Source organism: Anabrus simplex, chromosome 2, assembly GCF_040414725.1.
Source record: "Anabrus simplex isolate iqAnaSimp1 chromosome 2, ASM4041472v1, whole genome shotgun sequence".
NCBI lineage: Eukaryota > Metazoa > Arthropoda > Insecta > Orthoptera > Tettigoniidae > Anabrus > Anabrus simplex.
This window is the reverse complement of record NC_090266.1, coordinates 917,731,650-917,751,212: the sequence shown is the minus strand read 5'-3', so window position 1 is coordinate 917,751,212 and position 19,563 is coordinate 917,731,650. Positions and strand designations below refer to the sequence as shown.

General features: G+C 43.1%; 1 protein-coding gene across 1 annotated transcript in view; it reads right to left on the bottom strand.

The window, feature by feature from the left end:
* The window catches only part of shep (alan shepard), a 775,961-nt gene extending 758,140 nt beyond the window's left edge, over positions 1–17,821 (bottom strand). The window contains exon 1 of the mRNA XM_067139545.2: positions 17,798–17,821. The gene's annotated coding sequence lies outside the window, so the exon portion shown is untranslated. The remainder of the gene's footprint in view (positions 1–17,797) is intronic.
* Between the last annotated feature and the right edge of the window lie 1,742 nt (positions 17,822–19,563).

Below are 19,563 nucleotides of genomic sequence, written 5' to 3'. Positions count from 1 at the left end.
AAGATGCTTTCTGTGCCTCAATCGATGTCACAACGTCCAGAACTGCAACAAGAAGGGCAGAGTGTCATGCTCTAAATGCAAACAACTTCACCACGTATCCATCTGCAACCAGAGCCAATCCCAGTCAACTTCTGTCGGAAAGATTGAAACAGGGCCACCCAGTTTTTCATTTCTGCAGACAGCCCGTGTTCAGATACAAGGACCAACAGGGGCACACAAAATCATACGATGCCTTCTAGACGCTGGAAGTCAATCAAGTTTTATTGCCACGTCATTATTGGACACACTACAGCTACCTGTAATCTGTACTCGAGACCTAGCAGTCACAGCCTTCGAAACAACTAGCAATAGCTTTCAGCCACGTCGACTCACCCAATTTGAAATGATCGGATTTTCGACAAAAACCGCCGACACTATCACAGCTTTCGAAAGTGCCAACACTTATTCATCTCACCCAGCAGTCACTCTTAACCACAGAAATCTGCCACTCGCTGATCCAAAAACCAACGATGCAGATGACTTGCCGATTGAAATCCTTATTGGTGCAGACAATTATTGGAAAGTCGTGAAACTAGATCCACCACAGCCAATCACACCCTCTTTAGTCCTACTTCCAACAATCTTCGGTTGGGTCCTCACAGGCAACCGTTCTGGTACCACTGTCAATCATGTCATGACGAACCACGTCTCCGTCAACAATGACGAGCTATCTGACGACTCCATGCGACGTTTTTGGGACCTCGAGACAATCGGCATTCGAGAGACGAAACACAGACAGCTAGACGACACGGATGCTGCTATTCTTGAAGAGTTCCACGACAATTACCGCATTCATGACGGACGAAGAGTCGTATCCCTTCCTCGCAAACGGGATATAGTCTTATCCGATAATTTGGCAACAACCAAGGCAAGGTTTCGAACACTACAGAGACGGCTACATCAAGACGCAACTTTCAAGAACATGTATCAGACGCTAATGTTGGACTACGTGCTTCGAGAGCAAGTGGAGCTAGCCCCCGATACCGCAATCCCTGGAAATATGTTTTATCTGCCACACCATGCCGTTAAGAAGGAGAAACGAGATGCCACTAAATGGAGAATAGTGTACGACGCTTCCTCTCACGAACCAGGATTCCCATCCCTCAACGATACCCTCCACATGGGTCCAAATCTCCTACCGGAAATTTTTGCCACCCTCTTAAGGTTTCGATTGCATCGAAAGGCCATCGCATGTGACGGTACCCAGGCGTTCCTCCAGCTAGCCCTCGACGAACAAGATAGAGATCTCACCAGATTTCTTTGGTACCGCATCGAAACTACTACAGACGGAACCTACACGACAACAGAGGACGTCGTAACGTACCGATTCACCCGGCTACCCTTTGGCCTCACCTGTAGCCCATTCCTCCTCTCAGCCACTCTCCGTGAACTAGCTACCCTACACTACAACACTTATCCCACGGCAGCGCCTCTCCTAGATGCTTGCACATTTATGGATGACTTCACTGCCAGCGTAGATGATGACAATACGGCCGTTACTCTTTATTATGAACTAACAGCCCTCCTGCGCCACATTAGACTCCCACTCTCCAAATGGGTCACGAATTCCTTGCCATTAATGAACATTTGGAAAGCAGAAACTCGAGAAGTCGTACTGCAGACACGAGTATTAGGTATCGACTGGAATGCGGGAACAGACCAACTCTTTACAACCCCAGGTGACGTCACTGCAAAACTATCCACACAGCCAGCAACTAAACGACAGTTACTGAAAGCCACCGCACGCTTCTACGTCCCACTTGGACTATTTTCACCCGTGTCAATCACTGCCAAAATCCTTTTCCAAGATACTTGGTGCCAAGGACTGGCATGGGAAGAAATTTTACCGCCTAATCTCGCCCATCGATGGAACGATTGGCTCTCACACCTACAGTACCTCTCTCCAATCCGGATACCACGATGGATTGCCATTTCAAATTCCGGCACAGACATATCACTGCACGTGTTTTGCGACGCCTCCGAAAGAGCATACGGCGCCGCATTGTACGTCCGGTCACTTGTCGACGACGCTTACACTGTTCGTTTAGTTTGCAGCAAGGCCAGACTGTCCCCTGTGAAGAAAGTGACTCTTCCCAGGCTCGAATTGTTAGCAGCCTTGGTCGGATCCCGACTTCTACATTATTTTTACGAAGCCACTGGAGTAACGTCCATCCCTGCCACGTTATGGAGCGATTCTACAGTCACACTGGGGTGGAAAAGAAGTAATCCCAACCGTTGGAAGACATTTGTCTGTAACCGGGTGACTGAAATTTTGACTCATACCACGTCCAGTCAGTGGAGACACTGTCCCGGAATCAACAACCCAGCTGACCACCTTTCTAGAGGACTTCAAGCACACCAACTGGAGTCCTTGGACTCATGGTGGCACGGACCTTCGTGGTTGAATGGACCTTCCTATTCATGGCCCAGAGATGTCACCCCCACTAATATGACTCTACCTGAGGAAAGGAAGACCACTCAAGTTCTTGCAACCACCACCCCAGCACCATTGTTTGCTGCCTCACGATTTAGTACATACTGGAAACTTTTACGAGTTACCGCGTGGATTCTACTATTCGTGAAATGTTTGAAGGAGAAAACCAAGTATTGTCACAACTTCACAGCCTCAGAAATGGAAGAAGCAAGAACGTACTGGATAAAGCAAGTTCAACAGGAATACTTTGCTTCTGAACTGCAAGCCCTGAAGAATAATCTTCCACTAGCACGAGCTTCGAAGATCTTTCGCTACAATCCATTTCTACAACACGATATCCTCCGACTAGGCGGACGGCTACAACATGCAGACATCTCGAGCAACGAAAAGCACCCAATACTTCTGGATGGCTCACATGCTTTCTGTAAACTTCTGATAAAACAAACTCACATAAGACTTCACCATCTAGGTGTTCCCGCTATCCTAACTGAACTACGCCCAGAATTCTGGATCTTGCGAGCACGCCAAACAATCAAAAAGGTCTTACACACTTGCCTTCCGTGTAAAGTTGTTCACCGGAGGAGACCGACGGAATTAGAAGCACCACTTCCCCTGGATCGTCTACGTCCTGCCAGACCATTCGAAGTAACGGGACTAGACTTCGCAGGACCACTGTACGTTACTTTTGGCAACCTCATGAAGAAAGCCTACAATGCATTATTCACCTGTTCAACAACGCGTGCCTTACACTTGGAACTGTGCAGTGGTATGTCGACAGACAAATTCCTACAGGCCTTGCAGAGGTTTATAGGCCGACGTGGTATACCACACACAATCTACAGCGACAACGCTCAGACATTCCATTCAGCGAACGCAGAGTTAACAGACTTGTGGAGAGAACTGACAGCGGCACGGACACACCACTATATGGCCCAGCAAGGTATCACATGGAAATTCATTGCCCCACGTGCCGCTTGGTGGGGAGGATGGTGGGAAAGACTAATTGGCCTCACCAAGCGATGTCTACGGAAAATACACTGACTGACAGAGCAAATGCAACACCAAGAAGGAGTGGTCAGAACTTTATGCCAATTGCAGGGTAGACTGACGTCACTGAGGTATGCTCATGATGTGAAATGCGCCGCTGTGCTGCGCACGTAGCGAACGATAAATGGGACATGGCGTTGGCCCACTTCGTACCGTGATTTCTCAGCCGACAGTCATTGTAGAACGTGTTGTCGTGTGCCACAGGACACGTGTATAGCTAAGAATGCCAGGCCGCCGTCAACGGAGGCATTTCCAGCAGACAGACGACTTTACGAGGGGTATGGTGATCGGGCTGAGAAGGGCAGGTTGGTCGCTTCGTCAAATCGCAGCCGATACCCATAGGGATGTGTCCACGGTGCAGCGCCTGTGGCGAAGATGGTTGGCGCAGGGACATGTGGCACGTGCGAGGGGTCCAGGTGCAGCCCGGGTGACGTCAGCACGCGAGGATCGGCGCATCCGCCGCCAAGCGGTGGCAGCCCCGCACGCCACGTCAACCGCCATTCTTCAGCATGTGCAAGACACCCTGGCTGTTCCAATATCGACCAGAACAATTTCCCGTCGATTGGTTGAAGGAGGCCTGCACTCCCGGCGTCCGCTCAGAAGACTACTATTGACTCCACAGCATAGACGTGCACGCCTGGCATGGTGCCGGGCTAGAGCGACTTGGATGAGGGAATGGCGGAACGTCGTGTTCTCCGATGAGTCACGCTTCTGTTCTGTCAGTGATAGTCACCGCAGACGAGTGTGGCGTCGGCGTGGAGAAAGGTCAAATCCGGCAGTAACTGTGGAGCGCCCTACCGCTAGACAACGCGGCATCATGGTTTGGGGCGCTATTGCGTATGAATCCACGTCACCTCTAGTGCGTATTCAAGGCACGTTAAATGCCCACCGCTACGTGCAGCATGTGCTGCGGCCGGTGGCACTCCCGTACCTTCAGGGGCTGCCCAATGCTCTGTTTCAGCAGGATAATGCCCGCCCACACACTGCTCGCATCTCCCAACAGGCTCTACGAGGTGTACAGATGCTTCCGTGGCCAGCGTACTCTCCGGATCTCTCACCAATCGAACACGTGTGGGATCTCATTGGACGCCGTTTGCAAACTCTGCCCCAGCCTCGTACGGACGACCAACTGTGGCAAATGGTTGACAGAGAATGGAGAACCATCCCTCAGGACACCATCCGCACTCTTATTGACTCTGTACCTCGACGTGTTTCTGCGTGCATCGCCGCTCGCGGTGGTCCTACAACCTACTGAGTCGATGCCGTGCGCATTGTGTAACCTGCATATCGGTTTGAAATAAACATCAGTTATTCATCCGTGCCGTCTCTGTTTTTCCCCAACTTTCATCCCTTTCGAACCACTCCTCCTTGGTGTTGCATTGTCACTGTCAGTCAGTGTACTTGGACGTTCCACTATTGATGATGAATGGCTACGGACTGTTTTGACTAGCATAGAAGCCGTATTAAACACAAGACCCTTGACGCAACATGATGACAATGGTGGTGTATTGACTCCAGCCCACTTCCTCGTTGGCGATCGACTCACCTCGATACCTACTGGACCAGAACCACCAAGGTGAGACCTTGTTAGAACCTTCAGACTACTCCAGCGAATGACTGACGACTTCTGGAAGCGTTGGAGTAAAGAGTATTTGCTACTATTACGGAATTTTCACGAAGTTCGCCAGCCCAGAGACCACGGGTCAAGAATCAGGGTCGGTGACGTAGTTTTACTACAAGAGTATACACGCCCAAGACACGTGTGGAATAAAGCACGGGTCGTAGAATTACGCGAAGGACGTGACGGGAGAACTAGAACGGTTATTCTTCGCACCTCGGACGGAAACAATGTGACACGACCTGTCCAGCTGGTCATCCCACTCGAGATAGACCAGGGTGGGGAGGATGTTTGAGATTCATAGAAAAGGACTCGTACACACTAACGGCGTTATGTGATTTGGATATGCAATCTCCCTGTACATAGTTTAGTATTTTAAGTATGAGCTCCTGCTATCTAGCGGAGCTACTGGGAACTGCCATATCGCTTGTATTTATGCTTTTGTTTTGTACTGGGTTGTAGTAAGTAAGAATAAAGATGGCAGCCATGACGAAGTAAAGTGGTTCAGTGTTTTATTTATTAGTGATATCCCCAACAGAAGTCATGGAAAGTAGCTTTTCCCTCTCTCAAAAGCTCGAATTGAGGAAACGTACTAAGTACATTTGAAAGTGTATGAGAAGAGATTTTTAGAGGTAGGGATGCAGGAATCTCTGGTACGGTAAAACGACACACAAAACATTTTGAAATCACTGTTTAATTTGCTATACTCTCGTACAAGCTGTATACAATCATTTGTACGTGGGCCTATCGTAGATGTTTTAATTCTTTGAAGTAGTCTCCTAAATTGTCTGTGGAGGACGGAAAGTACCACTGCCCAGTGTGCGACCTTCCCGATCTAGGGCCTGATCTACCACCTACAGGTAAAGTAGCGCGTAACTTGCCCTCCGCGTTAAAGGATATTTCCTTTCGGCCACTCCCAGGTACCGCTATCGGCAACATAAATCCTAGTTACCCGGCGCGTAATTTATAAGATTTTACCTGCCGGGCAAGTTTTGAGAGCTAAACGTTATTTCTGTATTTCTGGTGACACACAGCTTAAATTAGCTTAGCATATTGATAAAATCATGATACCGTAACAGTGACTGATATTGTATTGCAGGATTTTGAACATTAATGCTCCCCTTGAGTTGGAACGGTCACACCAACCTCTGGCATCGACAGCGTCGGAGAGACATTTTATACGTTAAGCTTTCGCAAAGAAACTCCACAAGGATATAAAATCAAAACCTATTTGGAAATAATCTCAAATGAGCTTTAATTGGTTACGTCGCGCATTCCTATCTACAAAATGTCACTGTAAAATTTGTCACAAATGGAACATAATAATTGCTTTTACACAGTTGAAGTCACGCTCGCTTCATAATATGACGTATCTACTGTAGGTTCGAGTCTTCATTATGCCGAGCACTTTATTTTCATTAGTAGTGTTGTACTCATCTGTATACCTCTTTTCATACGTTCTTTTGTTAATAATGTATTTGATTGAAATGTTTTATCACAATATTATGTCTACTAGGAATGCTTTATATATGTGTTACTTATAGAAAGAAATGTTATGATTAATTTAAATCAGTATAGTAGTAAAGCGTCCGCCTCTGTGGTGTAGTGGTTAGCGTGATTAGCTGCCACCCCCGGAGGTCCGGGTTCGATTCCCGGCTCTGCCACGAAATTTGAAAAGTGGTACGAGGGCTGGAACGGGGTCCACTCAGCCTCGGGAGATCAACTGAGTAGAGGTGGGTTCGATTCCCACCTCAGCCATCCTGGAAGTGGTTTTCCGTGGTTTCCCACTTCTCCTCCAGGCAAATGCCGGGATGGTACCTAACTTAAGGCCACGGCCGCTTCCTTCCCTCTTCCTTGTCTATCCCTTCCAATCTTCCCACCCCTCCACAAGGCCCCTGTTCAGCATAGCAGGTGAGGCCGCCTGGGTGAGGTACTGGTCATTCTCCCCAATTGTATCCCCGACCCAAAGTCGGTAACTCCAGGACACTGCCCTCGAGGCTGTAGAGGTGGGATCCCTCGCCGAGTCCGAGGGAAAAGCCAACCCTGGAGGGTAAACAGATTAAGATAGAAGATAGTAGTAAAGCATATAGGACTTCGCCCAGGTAGCAGATTCCCTATCAGCTTACCTAGTCTTCTTGTAAATGATTTCAAAGAAATTAGAAACTATTCCATTCCCGAATTCCTCTTCCTATGAATGGATATTTACCCTGATTAGTTCTTTACATTTACAGTATCTTCCAACTTTATCTTCATAAAGTTGAACATTAGAATGAAATGCATTATCAATAAATGGAAGCATATGGAACTAAACGAGGTCATAGAGCTAGTTGCAAATAGAGGATCGTGGAAATACTTAATTCACAGAAGCCTGCATATAGAATGTTCAAAGGCAATAAGTCCATAAGGAAGGTGTGTGTGTAAGCGCGTAAAAGTGTTAAGAACGGCAGGGAACGAAAATAAAATTTAAATGTAAATTAGAAAGACGAAGAGAACTATTTCTATTAGGGAACGAGCGACTTGATCAATCTACTACGAGAATACTTTCCAAAACGTTGCCTTACATGACAGCTTAGGTATTGATTTTGGAGCTCACAGATTAAAATCACGAAAGCTTGATATAAATCACTGTCCATAACTCTTAAGACTTTTGGGTGGTAATCAGCAGATGCAAGCACAGGAGAATAAGACAATCGAAATGAGCTTCATGCATCTAACGACAGATAGCAGCTCACTCGAAAGCGAGCAGTCGCTGAAATTCAGTCTAGCCAACCCCACATAACGGTGTGTAGCTCCGGGTAGGTGGAGGTGGTTGTACGCAAGCCAAAGAACCAGCTGTTTTACACCTCGCACGCAGCTGCCAGCCAGTTTACCAGCAGATGATCGAAACGACCCCTAGGTGGACTCGACTTCTTGATTCAGGCCGAAACGTGTAATGACTTCTGTTCTTGACTGTACAAGGAATGTTGGGATGCAGAATTTGCAATGGCTAGGCAGCATTTAAACAAAACCAAGCATTTCGCTCGATCATTGTTCTTTAATCGCCGTGAAGTTCGCCTTGTTAACAGACATGCAAGTGATACTAAATGATGATCTTTATATGTGGAGGGAATGGAAATAATTCAGGTAGAAGTTGGAAAAATCAATGTTGTCGACAGTAGTTTGACCCCCGTAGCGAAGCTTACATTTTATGGTATAAACGTAAGATTATTCTTTTCGTAACGCTAACTTCAAAGCGTTATACAAATGGCTGCATTACATGTTAATAAAACCATATTTGACTGTTTCCGTTAACTTCTGAAGTTTTGCAATATGCATTAATGTGTTGAGCTCATTTGCGCTAATAAAAGAGCAAGTTATTTCAGTGGCGCTGCATAGATTGTCCAGGATGAATTTTCTCTTCAAGTATGGTGCCGATGCAGCGCGGAGTCGGGGAAAGATATTTTCAGGGTGTATCATAACTATACCGACAACAAATGAATCAGTGATGCTCATCGTGTTATGTTAAGAACGATGGTGCAATCGGATTGGCGGAGAAATGCGGTTACTTTGTTCCTTCCGGACGCACAAGCCGCTGCCAAGAGAAGGGGGTGTATGATTGAGACAGGCAATGCACAAGTTTCCTCGTTCGACTTGCACAGGACTGCCTTTGTCTCTTACAGTTCGTTTATTAAACAGCTATAACTACACACACGGTACAAGACGCACTAGTCAGTCAAGAAATGCACCAGATCGCTTCTCCCCTCGTCTTTTGGTCGCAACAACGTTCTTTATTATTTAACATGTTCGAAGGTGCAACTCTGCCGCCCCACGATTGTGTATTCCTTCACTCACAACATAGAAAATGGAATGAAATACTGAACGAAGGATACAATGCGCCCAATGGTTTGACTAGAGTAGAAGTTCAATATGCCCCCTCCAACTTCGATGTACAGTTCACAACAGTGGACTCTGTTTGGGATGTGTGGTGTGTCGCTGCCGGTATTCTTCATAATCTCTTTCTACGGGGTTCGCACAGTAGTCAATTGGTGCAGAACAAATTGCACACTGCCCACTGGGGGTGGGAAACGAACGATAAACTTGTGCATTCCCACCGAGCATTAACTCGGTCTCCCTCTTCCCTTCCCTGAAGCAAGGCAGCGGCTTGTGCTCTGGCGATTTGAAGTAACAAAGTAACCGCAATTTCTCGAAAAGATCAATGTTCTCCACCAATCGTTCTTAACATAACACGCACGCACCACTGCCATTAGACAACTGACAACAAGCTACCTGCCATTCTGCCCGCGCGTTACCTATCGAATAAAGTGGGCTTTATTTAAATGCCGTGATTTATTTAAAAATAATAGTTATATCATGCAGTGCATATAACTGTACGAACAGACAGAATAGAAATCGATATATATATCCTTCCATAGGTAAGCAACTTAATTTACTACATCTTATTCAAGGCGGTAATATTTCAATCGCTGCCTACATAATAACTGTACAGAAGCCGTTGAATTATTATCATCATTGCAGATTCCTGTTGAATAATAAAGATATATTGAAAAGGTGGGTAATCACTTTGAAGCGAAAAGTATTTGTGCTAAACAAGTACAGTTATATTTGTGTTCGACTCCTTGGTTGAATAGTCAGCGTTCAGGCCTTCGATTCAGAGGGTCCCAGGTTCGATTCCCGACCGGGTCAGGGATCTTAATAGCGTCTGATTCGTTCTTCTAGCTCGAGGACTAGGTGTGTATGTTTGTCCCAACACTCTTCTTCAACATACTACACTACCAGCCACCACAGAAACATGCAATGATAATTACATCCCTACATATAGGGTTGGTGTCAGGAAGGGCATCCGGCCGTAAAACAGGGTCAAATCCACATGTGCTACACATATCGCACCCTTGAAGAAGTAGTACCGTCATATTTATAGCGCAAATTTCGTACCCGAGGATTATGAACCACTGCTTAAGGTGGAATAACAATAATAATAATAATAATAATAATAAGAAGAAGAAGAAGAAGAAGAAGAAGAACATCCCACTAACTACTCTGACGGTTTTCGGAGACGCCAAGGTGCAGGAATTTTGTTCCGCAGGAGTTTCTACGTGCCAATAAATCTACCGACACGACGCTGACGTATTTGAGCACCTTCGAATACCACCAGATTGAGTCAGGATTGCCAAGTTGGGCTCAGAGGGCCAGCACCTCAACCGCCTGAGCCACTCAGCCCGGCCCTTATGGTGGAAAATACTCGCTAATTAGAAACGCATTTCCAAGTGTGTTGCCAAGTACTGCAGTGTCATTAATTACATGTTTTCTGAAATGTCCGGAATATTTCAAACACTGGCAGATCACCATATGACTGATGTAGCATGTGAAGGTAGTTACAAGGTTCAATTCGTTTAACTGATGTCATATGTTTTACCAAATGAGACAAAACATACTTACTGAAGTGATTCAGAGAAAGACGTGTGGTTTCAGGCGCCAATTGTTTAAAGGACTGATCTCGTGTAAATACTGCCCTTCATTCAACATGCTGATGTTGTGTAAACAGTGTAAATATGTATGATAAACGATCTTCAGTACTATATTGCTCTTGTTATTCATTTAATCACCGGGCGAGTTGGCCGTGCGGTTAGGGGCACGCAGCTGTGAGCTTGCATGCGGGAGATAGTGGGTTCGAACCCCACTGTCGGCAGACCTGAAGACGATTTTCTGTGGTTTCCCATTTTCACACCAGGCAAATACTGGGGCTGTGCCTTAATTAAGGCCACAGGCGCTTCCTTCCCATTCCTAGGCCTTTCCTGCCCCATCGTTGCCATAGGAACCATCTGTGTCGGTGCGACGTAAAACAAATAGAAAAAAAAATTGATCATCCTACCGGTATCCCATATCCCCTTTTCAAGTCATTCTCGTTTATTGCTTGGCAAGCATGCCTTATAAAGTCCGGAGAATATTTAGGGGATTAGGTTGTTTATCTGTGTCAATTTTCGTTTTTAATTATAGTGGACAACTCCGTCTACGTAATGTAGAAACGTGCGTTTTGCCGTACAGAATGGCGCCATGCCTCGCTTCACTCGTGCGCGTTGAGACTGCATGGAGTCTTGCATCAAGCGGTGTATATAATACATCATGGCCGGAATAATGTACCCATACACCACCTACCGACAACAAACGTTTGGCGTCGACACATTTTTTGGGAAATAAAAAATCTTTACCATGACTTATGAATCAACCCTCGTATATAGAGGTCCTTAGGAATCTAGAGTGGTATCGTATGGTTGTTTGCAGTTTCCTTGCCCCCGATAAACTAGTGACACTTATTTGTGTCATAGGATATACATTTGAATGTATTCACTTTTTGCATAACAATTAACGTCTATGCATGTAAGGGGTGTTGAAGCCAACTTCGAAAGTAAACTGCGGCACATGGAGCCTCTTGACAATGCCAGGTTTCCAGAAAGAAGTCTTCTGATTTTCAATACATACTGCATTATGCCTTTCAGTGTTCAGTCTGCAAGCCTCTGAATTTACCAAACGTCGCCACGCTTAGTTCTATACCTCTTATCTTTAAATCATCGTCATTGTGTCAAACCATCGTTATCTTGGTCTCTCTCTACTGTTCTTACCCTCTATTACCAAGTCCTCACGTGACCCCACCTCCGAAGCTGGTTTATGCGTACAGCTTCATCAATCGAGTTCATTCTTAACTTAGCCCTTATTTCTTCATTCAGAGGACCCTCCTGCCTCTCAGTAATGTCACTAGTTTTAAAAATAGGCAATGCAGTCACCTTTCATTTTCAAGGCAGTTGAATCTATGACTTGGGCATTGAATTTCCTTCAAAGGAATTTTACACAAAGCATCGCTGTAACAGCACCCTCAAATCCATAATCAGTTTAATTATTCAAATAACACATGACCTTGACCTCTTGAACGTATGAAGCTGATTGAACTTCATCGAGGCAAATAATTGACGGTGAACTTCAAACGCAATTTTGTATTTCATTGTTACAAGAGAAGTCATTTTTATATTCCTCTCAGTCCTCAACAAATTGTGAAATCTCCAGAAAAACAGCCTTTTTAAAAGATTCTATTACTGTACTGATCGACCACGGTCTACTCCTAAACTTCATCAAGCATTTCATGTAGTGCCACAAAAACTATTGCAAATGTCTAATGTAAGTAAAAAATATGCAGTGGCATAATACATACTATATAAGGCGAATCTTCCTGAAAACTTGCAAGCTACATGGATAATTTGAAGTGCAGATGTTAAAAAAAATGGTTGTAAAGTTGAGAAAAGAAAAACAAAAATCGATTACATTTATCCTGAAGTAAACAAATCCACAGCAGAAATATTATGCACAGATAACATTAAGAAGACAGGTGACATGTGAAGATTTTCACTGGAGGAGTTCTCTCAGGTTAACATTTGACCACGGATAGGATCTGAATATTTGAATATTTTTGTCTCTTGTAGCCTACTCCTGAATACAAGTCTGTGGTGCTAAGCCAGAACCCGATGTGTCAAACAATTTTATTTCTCAGGAGACGCTTTTAAAAGTTTGCGAACTCGCTGAAATTCATATTGTATTTCAATGACCTCTAAATTCAAGTGACATACCTTTGTAAATGTAATGGAAATGGAAATGGCGTATGGATTTTAGTGCCGGGAGATCCCAAGACGGGTTGGCTCGCCAGGTGCAGGTCATTTGATTCGACTCCCGTAGGCGACCTGCGCGTCGTGATGAGGATGAAATGATGAAGACAACACATACACCCAGGCCCGGTTCCAGGGAAATTAACCAATGATGGTTAAAATTCCCGACTCTGCCGGGAATCGAACCATTTAGCCATGCAGTCGGACTGTAAATGTAATAAAAAGAATGAACAAGTTTTATCCTTATTTATTCAGCAAGTTCAGGGAAAGAAGCATTCCGTTTTACTGAACATATCGAAATCTTTATTTTGGGAACAGCGTACTGTACGGACACTAGAATTATACCGGGCTTTGCCATCATACTCTTCGTCGCAAAAATCTACCATATTGGCATTAAAACAGAAAATTATATTTTATTGACATATCGGTTTCTGCCTTAATACCACAGTAATATCCTACTGAAAGCCATTGAGGCTAGTCTATTCAGATCCTTCCAGCTCTAGTAATTCAGACACGTACAATGTAAACTCCATGGATATATTTCTTATGACGATTTGCACAGATGATTAAGACATTTTCTAAAAAGTATTGAAGTATTTTATGCATATATACATGGAAACTTGAAATTTAACGGAATAAGTACAAAGAAGTGGCTCAGTTATGTAATTGGTAATGCGTTGAACGCAAAAGAAAATATCTGCGAGAATTCAGCGGTACAGTAATATATGAACATGCAAGTAGTTTCAAGGCAGCTGCCAGCAGAAGTACTTCCCTTCCAGGGATGTAATATAGCAGTATGAATTAACTGGTATTGGTGTGTTAAAACAAGAACCACCACCCATGTCCTACCCAACAATCAAGCTCGCGGCCAAGTGCAAAAAAGGCAACGCAGCATTGAAAGGTACAGCACGGACCTAACAAACTTTCTCACCACGATCTATGACTACCGGCAACAAGAGCGTGTCGCAGATATTCTTGAAATTAGAATAACAGCTGTCCGTTCCCGCTCACTGGCACAGAGGAAGTGCTTGTAATTTGAGGAAAATAAGCCCAGGTTAATTCAATCAGTCATTGCCATCCCTTATTTTTTAATCTACCGAATTATGTAGTGTTCCCTGTGCCGCTAGGTGGACAGAATTCAAATCAAAATGGTAAGGTATTTTATTCTGGATTTTGTTCCATCTGAGCTGAGCATGAACTTAAAGAAGACAATTTCGTCAAAGGGAAATACGACAATGGATCACGCTGTAGTCGTTACAGAGAAGACTGAATAACTGTAAGGGATGAAGGAACCTATATAACAATAATCGTGACGAAGCTCACGAAATAATGAAAGGAATGGACATTCGGACATCGAGAACAGAATGTTTCTTGGTCATTTTCGATGAACGATTTCGACTAGCAAACATTTCAAAAACACTAATAGGGCGTCTTTAAGTCCGGGGAAAAAGTGTAAAGGAATTTCGTTGTAAATATACAATACTGCAAATGGAGACTGTGATTAGCTGCTGGCTTTCTACCCGAGCGGTTTAGGTTCGAACCCCAGTCGATCCCGGGTTGGAGTTTTCATCTGAACAATCACGTGGCATCAGAAAAGGCATCCGGCCAAGTCCAAAATAAGCCTGGGTGGCTCCAGAAATAGCTGGGAAAAGCTGAAGAATGTTCGTAAAGTGTGAAATAGTTCGTGCCTGTTCCTTAAATTACAATGAACCTTTCTTTCTCACACTGAGACTATTAAATATTCCTAAAATTACGTGCGCCATCAGAAACTAGAGAGCATTTCCAAGCCTTCCACGTGCTTCGCAAAATGTATTCGTTAATTACTCCTACTCAAGAATAATTACCCTCGTGCATCTGAAACTAATTTGCAATACTTTTGAGAATATACGCCATTTATGCAACAAATATATGTGAACAATATTATTATCTCCGATAGCAACGAGAGGTAACAGCATTTGGTGACATTTTGTCTTTCCGAAACGTATTTCCGAGAGAAAACACATATTTTGTGACGCCGAAGATATTACAGTTCACAATTTGCCGTCTCGAGTTTATACACTCGCATCAACAAAAGTAAAGCAAGTGAGCCCGTGAATGTTTCTCACGAGATTAGTGTCATGTATTCACTAATGGGAAGTTTAAGTTCCCGATGAGGAACTTAAATTTCTTCTCACCAATCGAGTATTTCAAAAAATAGATGTAATGCTTTTCAGACGTTTGCTCCACACTTTTGTCAGACACCTGCAAAGCCTTGCATCTAATTTTTAATATACTCAACTGATGGAAAAAAGATCCGCAAGTCCTTCATTGTGAACTTAGACTTTCCATTAAGAATTGCTAGGCGGACAATAATTCCATTGTGGAGATTTATCTCTGCCTCTACAGATGTGCTTCGGCCTGTAGGTGGCCGCGGCTGGTCCGTGGTTTGATAGTTCTGTCCTCCGACCGGCCAACCGAGCAGAGGAGGGGTGGCCGTGACTCTGCCGTGGCTCTACGCCCTCTGCATTCGGGCTGGTCCACACCGTCGGCTGTCCTGCGAATGATTTTCCGTGGTTTTCCATTCTTCTGCATTAAGGTGTACGCTGGGTTAGTTCCTAATATAGGCTACGGTCGCCAACCCTCTCACCTCCGAACATCATCTTCACCGTATCACATCTCCCTGGCCTGAGAGAAGCCCGCCGTCCCCTTCAGGGGAGGAATGACAACTTTTCAATAGTACTAAGTTACCTGCACACGCCCGAGCGTCAGTGAGTCTAGTGCAGGCCTGGTTTAAACAGCAAACGTCTGAACATCTAATTCGTGTATTCACTATCAAGACACGACCATGTTAATTACAGGAATCACGAAGTAGTCCCGTAGAATGATTTTGAAGTTACGTTTTGTTAACCATGTCAGGGTTGGTGGTTGGTACTACTGTTTTCAGTAGGAATATCCTACGGGATCGAACAATGATATATGACGTAATACGGTACTGGACCATCAACCATTCAGAAGTTCAACACCCTAGGACCCATCACTCAATATAGTGTAGTTTACACTAAACCAAAGAAATAAGATGTGATTTTCCTTACAAACATACAAAGCTGCAAACAAACGTTTGATTTTGAACCTATTTTGAGTTCTGAACAGGAACAGACATTTTATGTGGCGGAAGGTAAAGAAAAGGGACTGTATCAGTGTTAGTTCCTTCTCTTTAAGTTAAAAACTTAAGGATCTCAATCCAGCACTTTTTCAACCAAACAAATGCATGTTGCGAATATGTGCAACGCCCTTCTTATTGGCATCAGCTTTACAGTACATGGAGAGCCAATACATGCCCTGAAGAAGAGTTCTTGAACGTTCCAGCGAAGCGGATTTAAGTACTCTCAAATACCAACCGACTGAACCGCGGAATGATACCAGAACTTTCGACGAAAGAAGCGAGTATCTAAAATGGACCTCGTAGTCTGTTACAAAGTAAGGATGGAAGTACAGGAGTAGGACGAAGAGGAGGAGGAGGAGAAATGTCACATGAATATGATGATTTCTATTAACAAGTTTATATGACAAAATAGCAATAATGCTGCAACATCCGAATCCTGTTTCTAGAACAAGAATTCTGAAATGGCAAATGCTCAATTATATTTTCCTACCAAAGTAAAAATAACTCGGAAAAGTAGAAAGTCTGAGGAAGAGAATCAACCAAATGGAAGTAGATTTTGCTCATGCCTGTGCCGAAAGAAAATTTTCGGAGTGACTATATTAAAGTTACACTGGAAGTTGCGAAGAAATCCTCACCTTCCAATGTTTTTTTATAATTTTTCAAAGATTTCTCTTCAAAATGTTTGCAATACAAATTTCAGCGTCCTGGGAATAGAAGAGGACATCGTACGGTTACGTAAGAACGGGTACGCAAAAAAGACATTTTTCCCGGTAAATATTTTAAGGCGTTACCATGACGATGCAGCAGCAAAGAAGTTGTAAACGTTTTTCTAAATCACACTTTTTGCATTAATTTTTTTACACATAAATTTACTTAAAAGTACTTCCCCTCATTGATAAAACAAAAACCAAATAATTAAGAGTAACCTCACTTGCTTACGACGAATTTGATTCTGAAGGAAATATTACGTAATATATTTCGAAAAAGATCCTAAGGAGTTTATTGCACTATCCGTACACTGTATGATATATTAAGTTTTACTACTGCGAAGACCAATAACTCGTGCTGAAATTAATAAATTGAAATAAGTATCCGGATGAAATTCACTTATAATGAAATTACTAAAATCACTTGTAATTATGAAATTAACGAATGTATCAACTGTAGTGTAGAGAACTGTTTGATAGTCTACTTTCGTGGTGTTACATAAAAATCACCGATTCAGTTTCTACCGAGACTTCTAGTACAATTTTATTTAACAGTCTGAATTAAGAAAACGCTAGTATTAACGTCGCACTGACACAGCTAAGGTTTTCGATTAAAAATTACGCCTTTGCAGGTGTGAAAATGGGAAACCACGAAAAACCATATTCAGGGCCACCGACGGTAGGATTCGAACCCACTACCTCCCGAATTCAAGCTGAAATATACGCGACCCTAACAGCACGGCCAAATTGCTCGGTTTAAGAAAACAGTCAGATTACAACTGCACAAACTTATTATTACTACGTTCGGTACCTATTGTTAATATTTCAACAAAAATGTTTGTTAAATATGAAACGAATATTTAGATTAGACTTTATTCCTGCTGCACTGGTGCTGACTTCAGCAAAGAGGTTCATGTTTTAATTTTTGGAGTAGAAATGTTAAATTTCTCTCAAGAAAAAAATCTCCAGAAAATTTGGAATAGGTGAAAAATCTTTCTCTGGTACCTGACTCGAATAACGATCTTACATCGCAACTCATATATGCTGGCAGCTGCCGTGAGACTTCAATAACTGCAGGAATGGTGATCATTCAGAAAGTAAATGATCCATACAACCTGCGAGTCTACGACAATACTGAAATAAGTTATGTATCACACTTACATGTTCAGCAAATGTAGCACATGGCGCAAGAGGCAACGGCAGCATACATACCTGAAAAGAGAGAAACCAAGAATTAAAAAACACTTTTCAATTAATCATTTAGTAAATCCGTGCCAGAAGTTCTCGTATTTGCCTTAACTTGCTGTAGTTTTGGAGTTGCTCATACGTCGCAACTGAATGTACTGAGCGACTTGCTTCAAGTAGATTCTGCAATTCTCGATGACCATTTCTTCGTATTAGGTCATGCTCTGGTCAACACAACCTCCGAACTTAAAACCGCATATACACACATCGCACTAGACGTATGTTTGGTGTTCCTGAAGGATGCCCGCTGAGGCATCATTAAGAACAGACTTCGGAATGCAATGTAATGTAATGTAATGTAATGTCACCTATTATGTCATATGAACAAATAATGAGAGGGTTGTCCAAGACGTTGTGCACTGGAGGAGAGCCCATAATCAGAAACATTTATGGAGACTTCAATGCGAAATATCTTGCAAGGAAAGAAGAATTTATATGCATATGGTGTTAAGATATTCTCTCATTTTACAGTTTTACTTATCAAATCCATACAAATATATTATAAATTACACTCGCCTTCCTAACCCAAGTACCATCAGAAAATAGGCAACTGAAGCAAATGGAGACCCTGGTTTTGACAAGATTAATGAGAGGGCTTCTTACAAAGATAACTTATATTTATGTCTAATGTTTGATGAAATGGCAATTAAGCAACAAACTGATTATCATGGAACTCAAGCTTTGGGCTAGCGTGATTTAGGCCATGGGTCGCTTGAAGATGATATCCCATTAGCAATACAATCACTGGTTTTTATGGTCACTGCTATTAATGATTGATAGAAGATACCAACCAGTTGGTGACTTTAGTTAAGAGTTTAACTAGCCAGCTTAAAATAAATTTAGTACTACGGTATTTGAGGAAACATCATGAGACAGGTGGTTAACATGCGATGGCTTAGCCTCAAATATTAGTATCTTTAATATAAATTGTGCTTATGATATGGTTTATGGTGTACTACTTTTTATGTGTGTGTTCAAAATCTATAACATGATTAAACATTTCATCCTATTGCATTAGTTTTCTTGCAACACAATCAGAGACGGCAGCACAAAACAATGTTAGTACCCTTTAGCACATTACCAAGAAATTAACAGGAAAGTTTTCTAGATCTGACAAACCAGAGAAAGGGAGGCTATTGTCCACACAAAAGGAGCAGCTAGAAATGGAGAACACTTTCTGGATATTTTGAATCTTGAAACATTCGAGGGAGGGGAGACAGAGGTAATGACAGAAGTAGAGCAGGAAGATGTTGCTATCATTACAGAACCACCATCAAGAACAAAGATCCAAAGGGCCATTAAACAACTAAAGATTGGTAAAGCGGCAAGTGTGGACAATATCGCACCGGAGGCCTTGAAAGTGGATATTGGTACTTCAGTTGAGATTCTGTTCGCACTTTTCAAGGACATTTAGGAAGAAGAGAAGATCCCCACAGATTGGAAGAATTGATTTAAGCTTCTGAAGAAAGGAGATTTATTAGAACGTGATAACTGGAGAGGGATTACCCTCCTTTCGATACCAAGCAAGGTACTCTCACGAGTAATTCTAGAAAGGATAAAACAGCTAGTTAACTCGAGGCTGAGGAAAGTACAAGCAGGATTTAGAAAAGGTTATTCCTATACAGACCAGATCAGTACACCGCGCATAATTACAGAACAATCCACGGAGCTGCAACCGTCAC